The 7232-nt window shown below is 44.1% G+C and overlaps 1 pseudogene; it reads left to right on the top strand.

Moving 5' to 3' along the window:
• The window catches only part of LOC102838285, a 28801-nt pseudogene extending 22853 nt beyond the window's left edge, over positions 1 to 5948 (top strand).
• Positions 5949 to 7232: the final 1284 nt, after the last annotated feature.

Here is a 7232-nt window from a genome sequence, read left to right as displayed (position 1 = left end):
CTTCAAACATATTGTCAGGAGGGACCAGTTGCTGGAAAAGTATATCATGTTTGGTAAGGTGGAGGGTCAGAGAAAAAGAGGAAGACCCCAACGAGATGGATTGGCCAAGTGGCAGCATCGATGGACTCAAGCATGGCAACAGTAGTGAGATTGGCCCAGGATCAGGAAGTGCTTCGTTCTGCTGTGCATAAGGTTGTTATGAGTCAGTACCAACTCGATGGCACCTAACAACAACAACAATAGCCAATGAATGGAGTCCTGGTGTAGCCCTGTGGGTTAATGTGCTGGACTGCAAAATCATTTGAACCACAAGGTCAGTGGCTCAATCTCACCAGCTGCTCCTCAGAAACACTATACAAGGTCACTATGGGTTGGAATTGACTCGATGGCACTTAACAACAACAACAACAACAATGGCCAATGAAATAGACACTAGTCTTCTATTTTGACTTAGACTCCTGTATTCCATTTCCTGTTTGCACCCCAGGCAAATCCTTCACCCAAGCAACTCTGCAGATCAATGCTACCTGGGTGTGTGCACTCGCACAGGACTTCGCTCTGGGGGATAAAATAAAATTTTAAAAAATAACACGTGCACCTCTGTTTCAGTTGATTACTGGGTGATTTCTGTACTGGAAGCGAACTTGTTCCTGTCTCAACCCACTGTTTTCCACAAAGGCTGTGGCCCACCTGCCATTCCAGTTCAGAAGTCACCTTCTTTATTGCTCCTATTCCAAATCTTTCTCCCCGTAAGTATCTGAACCACTGACTTATCGCTTTATATAAAATTCAGAATTCTGGGACAGTCCTGATCTGTTTTGCCTGGTTTTCTGTGTTTTCGTTGACAGGATTCTGCATAGCCCCTCTGGACATCAAGTCCTGCCTCTCCCATGAAGATCTACAGTCTCAAAAACCCTATACAGGGTTGCTATGAGTTGGAACCAACTTAACAGCATCTAACAAAAACACGACATAAATGAATCTTGAAACATTATGCTAAGTGAAATAAGCTACAGACAAAAGAACAAATATTGTGCGGTCCTACTTATATAAAATATCTAAAATACACAAATGCAAACAGAAAGTAGATTTGTAGTTACCAAGGCTGGGTGAAGGAGAAAATGGGGAGTTCATTTTTAATGGGTACTGAGTTTCTGTTTAGGGTGAGGGAAAAGTTTTGGAATCAAATATTGGTGAGGATTGCACAACAATGTACATATTATTAAGGCCACTGAATTGTGTACTTTTTTAAAAAATTTTTTAATGTATTATTGTGAATTATGTGATAGTTTGCATAAGAGAACATTAGTTTTACATTCGTTCTATCGTATATAGTTTCATTGCCATGGTTATAATCCCCTCCACGCATCATCAACCAACCAAAGGGTATACACTACAAGCCTGCCCCCCAGTTGTCAGCACACAGCCCCTCTCCCTCTCTGGATCTAAAATCCCCAGCTGCTCCATCTCTCCACATCATCTTCTCTGCCTCCATCTCACCACGTCATCATCTCTGCCTTCATCTCTGGTGTCACTGCTTCTCTGGGTAGGTTCCCACTCTCTGTTTTTCTCAATTGATGGTTCCAGGGACCTCCACTCCTCGACTGAAGTTAATCACTCCCCTCCTTGCTATAAAACATCTACCTTTGCATTTCCAATCCTCACATCAGTCCTAATAACAATTATTCACTACTGTATCACAAGAAACCTATCCTCATTTCCTTTCATCAGTACCACCTAGACAGATTGGATACCACTCAGTGGAGATTCTACCTTCCTCCATGCCCTCTGGATCTAGGTTCCCTCTTGAAAGCTTGTAAGCCAGTCACTTCTTGCCTTTGTAGCCTCCCCCCGCCCCCCATTTTGGGTAGCCAATGTCCAAGTTGCCCATCCCTGTCTACTCTGTGTACGGAGGGGCTGGGAATAATCCTTGCTGTAAAGATTTGTTCCCTCTTTTGAGCTACTGCATCAATAGGTATAGGTCAAGTTCATCAGATTGTATCAGATTACTCTTTTTTCTTTTTTTCCTCTTCTATCTTCTTCTGGTTGAGCTCTGATCATCCAGTCATTGAAGCCAGGTCAAGTGGGCATTATCTGTACATATGGGTGTTCTTGTGCATATGCCCTCTCTTCTTATCAGCTGGACGCTTCACTTTCCACTCTAGTCCTCTGTTGCTATGTCACTGACTCTGGGCCCAAGAGTCCCCAGGTCTTGCCACACTGCCGGCCAACCAGGTCTCCACTGGGGTTCACAGCAGTCTATTGAATGTTGTAGAGCTTAGCTCGCCACTTCATTGCTGTTTTTCCCTCACTTCGCCTTATCGGTGATGAGTGTGGTCACCAATTAGAGTGTGTATTCCCATTGAGTCTTAGTCTTGGAAGGTTTGCAATGAGGGAACCCAATCACTTGCCTTGATGTCTCCTGGGCAAGTAACTTGCTTGTTCTTGTAGTAACAGTCGGTATTCTATTGTTTTGTATTTTCCCTGTCGGTCTTTCTTTCAAGAAGTATCTTCTAGTCTCTGTGTATTTATTTTTATATCAATAAATGAAAAGAAATAAAATGGAGGGAGAAAAGGAAGTAGGGTGGGAAGGAAGATAATTGGAAAACACAATGTTGTTAAGATATCAATTATCCCAAAATTGATCTACAGACTCAATAATGTCCCAAGCAAAACCCCATACTACTTGTAGAAATAGATAAGTTGATTCTAGAAGTTATATGGAAATTGAAAAAATGAAATTAAGCAATATCATTTTTAAAAGAACAAAATTGAACCAATTTACTAACCAAATTCAAGACTTACTTCAGAGTTATAGTTTTCAGAATAGTGACATAATAGCATAAAGATAGATATCTAGAAAATAGAATAGAAAATCTAGAAATATAGTCATATGTATGTGATCAACTGAGTGTTAACTAAAATGCCAAAGTAATTCAATGGGGAAAGGGTAGACTTTTTAACAAAATTTAATGAACAACTGCATATCATGTGATGTTGTTGTTGTTGTTGTTAGGTGCCATCAAATCAGTACTGACTCATAGTGACCCTACACACTGAAGAATGAAACACTGCCCAATCCTGGGTCAACCTCACAATTATTGCTACGTTTGAGACCATTGATGCTGCCACAGTGCGAATCCATCTTGCTGGGGGTCTTCCTCTTTTTCTCTGACACTCCACTTTACCAAACATGATATCCTTCTCCAGTTGCTGGTATATCCCAATATGAAAGACAAAGTCTGGCCATCCTGGCTTCCAAGAAGCACTCTGACTGTACTTCTTCCAGCACAGATCAGTTTGTTCATTTGGCAGTCCATGGTACTTTTAATACTCTCTTCCAACACCATAACTCAAATGCATCAATTTTTCAATGGTCTTCCTTATTCACTGTCCAGCTTTCACATGCATATGAGGTTATTGAAAATACCACAGCTTGTGTCAGGTGCACCTTAGTCCTCAAACTGACATCTGTGCTCTTCAACACTTTAAAAAGGTCTTGTGGTGCAAGAGCCACGGCGGCCTCTGAGGCGGCGGCGGCGGCCGGTCCCGCGGCTCTAGCGTAGGGCGCCCCAGCTGTCCCGGCGGCCACAAGGGTTGCCGCCTCCGCCTCGGACCCGTGTGTGCCGCGGGACGGCTGAGAGGCAGCCGGTCACGACCCGCGGCGGCCAGGCAGCAGCCTGCGGCTCCGGTGCCGCCGACCCGGGAGCTAATCCAGCCGTCGGTAAGCAAGCTGTCCCGGGCGGTGCAGACCAACATCTTGTGCACCGTGCGCAGCTGCGACAAGATCCTGCCCAACAGCCCGGCGCTCAACATGAACCTGGTCAAGAGCCACCATCTGCAGGACGACATAGTGAATCCAACAATAAGAAAAGATTTGAAAACAGCTCCGAAATTCTACTGTTGTCCAATTGAAGGCTGCCCTAGAGGTCCTGACAGGCCATTTTCCCAGTTTTCTCTTGTAAAACAGTACCTCATAAAGATGCACGCCGAGAAGAAACAAGTGCAGCAACTCCTACGGCACCGAGTGGGACTTGAGGAGGCACGCTGAGGACTGCGGCAAGACCTTCCAGTGAATGTGAGGCTGCCCCTATGCCAGCAGAACTGCGCTGCAGCCATGAGATCCCTGCAGAGCACAGGGACCCACCTAGTAAGAAAAGGAAGATGGAAAACTCCATGCAGAGCCTGAAGTTGTCCAATAAGACCATTGAATCATCATCATTGGTCACTAAGCCCTCCCCTAAGCCAGACACTCAAGAACTGGAAACTTCTGAAATCAAGCTAGTAGCTTCTTTTGAAGACTCTTGCACCTCTCATGCCAGAAAACAGATCCTTACACCACCTCCAAGATGTACTCAGAAGTTGCTTCTACCAAAGCCTAAGGTGGCTTTGGTTAAACTACCTGTTATGCAGTTCTCTCCCATGCCTGTCTTCGTGCCTACGGCGGACTCCTTAGTCCAGCCTGTGGTGGTAGATATAGATCATCTGGGCTCTGCCACCGGGGCTGTGCATTTACTTCCCTTGTCAATAGGAACCCTGGTTCTGGGCCTAGATTCAGAGGCTTGTGCTGTGAAGGAGAGCCTTCCTTTTTCAAAAACTGTAAATTCTGTTGCCGTTGAGCCAATTAGTACAGGTGTTCAAGTGAACTTGTGTAAAAGTCCATCTAACACTTTACAACAACTAGGGGACACCTGTCAAAAAAATAGCATTTCTTATATCAACATACAGACAGATCTATCTTATACCTCACAAAACTTCATGCCTTCTGCACAGTGGGCTGCCCACGATTCCTCGGTATCATCTTTGCTCTCAAATGGACCTGACGTTCGGTTCACAGGTCTCTTTACCCATTAGTGTCCATACTCAGACATTTCCACCCAGCCCTCAGGCTACGTCATCGATAGCTGCACAGACCGATGCCTTCATGGATGCCTGTCTCCAGTCCACTGGGGTCTCCAAGGAAACACCAACTAGTGGAATGCTGAGTTCTTCAGATGACCATACTCAGATGGACCAAGCTGTAATGTGCAGAGACATCTTGGAGAGTGTCCATTCATCGTACAGTGTCTCCACAGACAATATTATAAGCAACAGTTTAGTAGCAGACACTGTAATTCATGGCTTGTTACCTCAGGATGACCCAAAGACTCTAAATCAAGACATGGAGAAATCTGCATCAGTTATCAGCTTCAGTGCACAGAACAGTTGTATGCTTCCGTCACAGAACATGACAAATAACCAGACCCAAACCATAGACCTGTTAAGCGACCTAGAAAACATACTGTCAAGTAATCTTCCTGCTCAGACACTGGATAACTGAAGTCTCTTGTCTGACACGAACACTGGATCTGACACACAGCTCCCATCTGCTCCAGCCCAGAATCCAGGAATCGACTTTGATATTGAACAGTTCTTTCTGCCTCAAATATCCAAACTCAAATGGAAGAGAGTAAACTTAGCAACATGAACCCCGAGGCTGTCTTAGAATCACTGAACATAGAGACCCAAACAGACTTCTTATTTGCAGACACCTCTGCTCAGCCCTACAGCTGTAGGGAGAATGCTAACTTCTTAGGCCTTGAGATGTTCAATACACAGACACAGACAGACTTAAACTTCTTTTTCACCTGCCTCTGGGAAGTATTCTGAAACACTCCAGCTTTTCCATGAGTACAGATTCCTCAGATACAGAGACCCAAACAGAAGGGATCTCCGTTGCTAAAAGCATACCTCCACTAGAAAGCAAAGTGCAGTTGAGTAGTACAGAAACCCAGACAATGCACTCTGGCTTTGACAACTTGAGCAGTTTGTTCTTCACCGGCAACGAAACGCAAACAGCTATGGGTGACTTTCTTCTGGCCGATCTGGCCTGGAACACAAGGGAGTCTCAGTTCAGTTCTGTAGAAACCCAGCCATGTGCGGAATTACACACTGTCTCCAACTTCTGAGCCAAGTCCCCACACATTTAGTTCTCTTCTGGGTTGAGAAAATAGTGAATAGGAACAATATACTCTGAACTGTTGAAGGTAATTGATGATGCCGTTGCTTAGAGTCTTTGCCTTTTGTACTTGTAAAGCTAACTTTGTGTATAAATGTTGAGTGTATTATGAAGTGTAAGATGCCGATTTAAAAGCCCTTGTCTTGTGTTGCCTATCACTGCCACCTCACAGCTAGTCTTCCCATCATTTAAAAAAGAAAAGGTATTTCAAACCTTGGAAAACAATCTAGAGCCATGTAGCTGATTCCAGCTTACCCAGTACAAGGGTCCACACTTTTCCAATCTTCACATCATCTTAATGGAAATGTTGAAAACCTCTTAGTTGACATGTCACTTTGTGTCAGTGTTTGTTAGGAATCCCTGTCTCCTGATAACAATACCTAACGTAGATTGAAACCACAGTGCATTCGTGGCTTGAGACACCTGTCGCTTGCAGCTTCATCTGCTTTCAAATCTCCCTCTTTTCTGATTTAAAGACAAAGGAAAATTACAACTGTCTGCGACTTTTGAAATAGTCATGTGCTGTATAGTGTCCACTCAGGCAACATCAGACCACATATGCATCTGTGGTTCCATGGAGTTCAGAAATCCCAACCAGAGAACAGGACACAGAGGGCAGAGCCAGGCATAGTGACACAATAGCTTCCTGCATGCAGCACATACATGCCCATCTCATACGTACAAACATGTATAGCCCACGTACACATATGTCTTGGTAATCATCACAAATGTTTATGCTAATGGCTTATGTACTATACTTTCCATGGTGATTTTCCTGTGAACTTTTCCTACTTACAAATAAGTTTATAACGGCGTATGCTTCAACTTGAAGGCAGTAGCATCCAGCCTTGTGTATGACGTGGTTGTAACACTCTCTGTCACTCAGAAATGTTACTGTGAAGCGCATCATGACTCTAAAACACAGTAAAGCCAGTGCTGAGGGTTGCAGCAGCAAAAGGCAAAGGAGAAGTGTGGATGTGGAAATGAAACAAAAGGTTATTAAACACAAAGATGGAAAACCAGCAACTGCAACTGCTCACGATTTAGGCACGTTTGCACAATGTTCAAGTCACAAAACATGGATGTCAGGTGACACACTGGTAGTGTTCATGGAGTCAGCTGAGTCCCTTCTCTACATGAGCTGTAATTAATGCCCATATCAATGTCCAACACTTTCTTCACAAGAAGTTTGTGGCTCTAAAATTACTGCTTAGAGGAATGACCGTGAGCTCTT

The sequence above is a fragment of the Chrysochloris asiatica genome, unplaced genomic scaffold (genome assembly GCF_000296735.1).
Source record: "Chrysochloris asiatica unplaced genomic scaffold, ChrAsi1.0 scaffold00204, whole genome shotgun sequence".
NCBI lineage: Eukaryota > Metazoa > Chordata > Mammalia > Afrosoricida > Chrysochloridae > Chrysochloris > Chrysochloris asiatica.
This window is presented reverse-complemented; position numbering and strand designations above follow the sequence as displayed.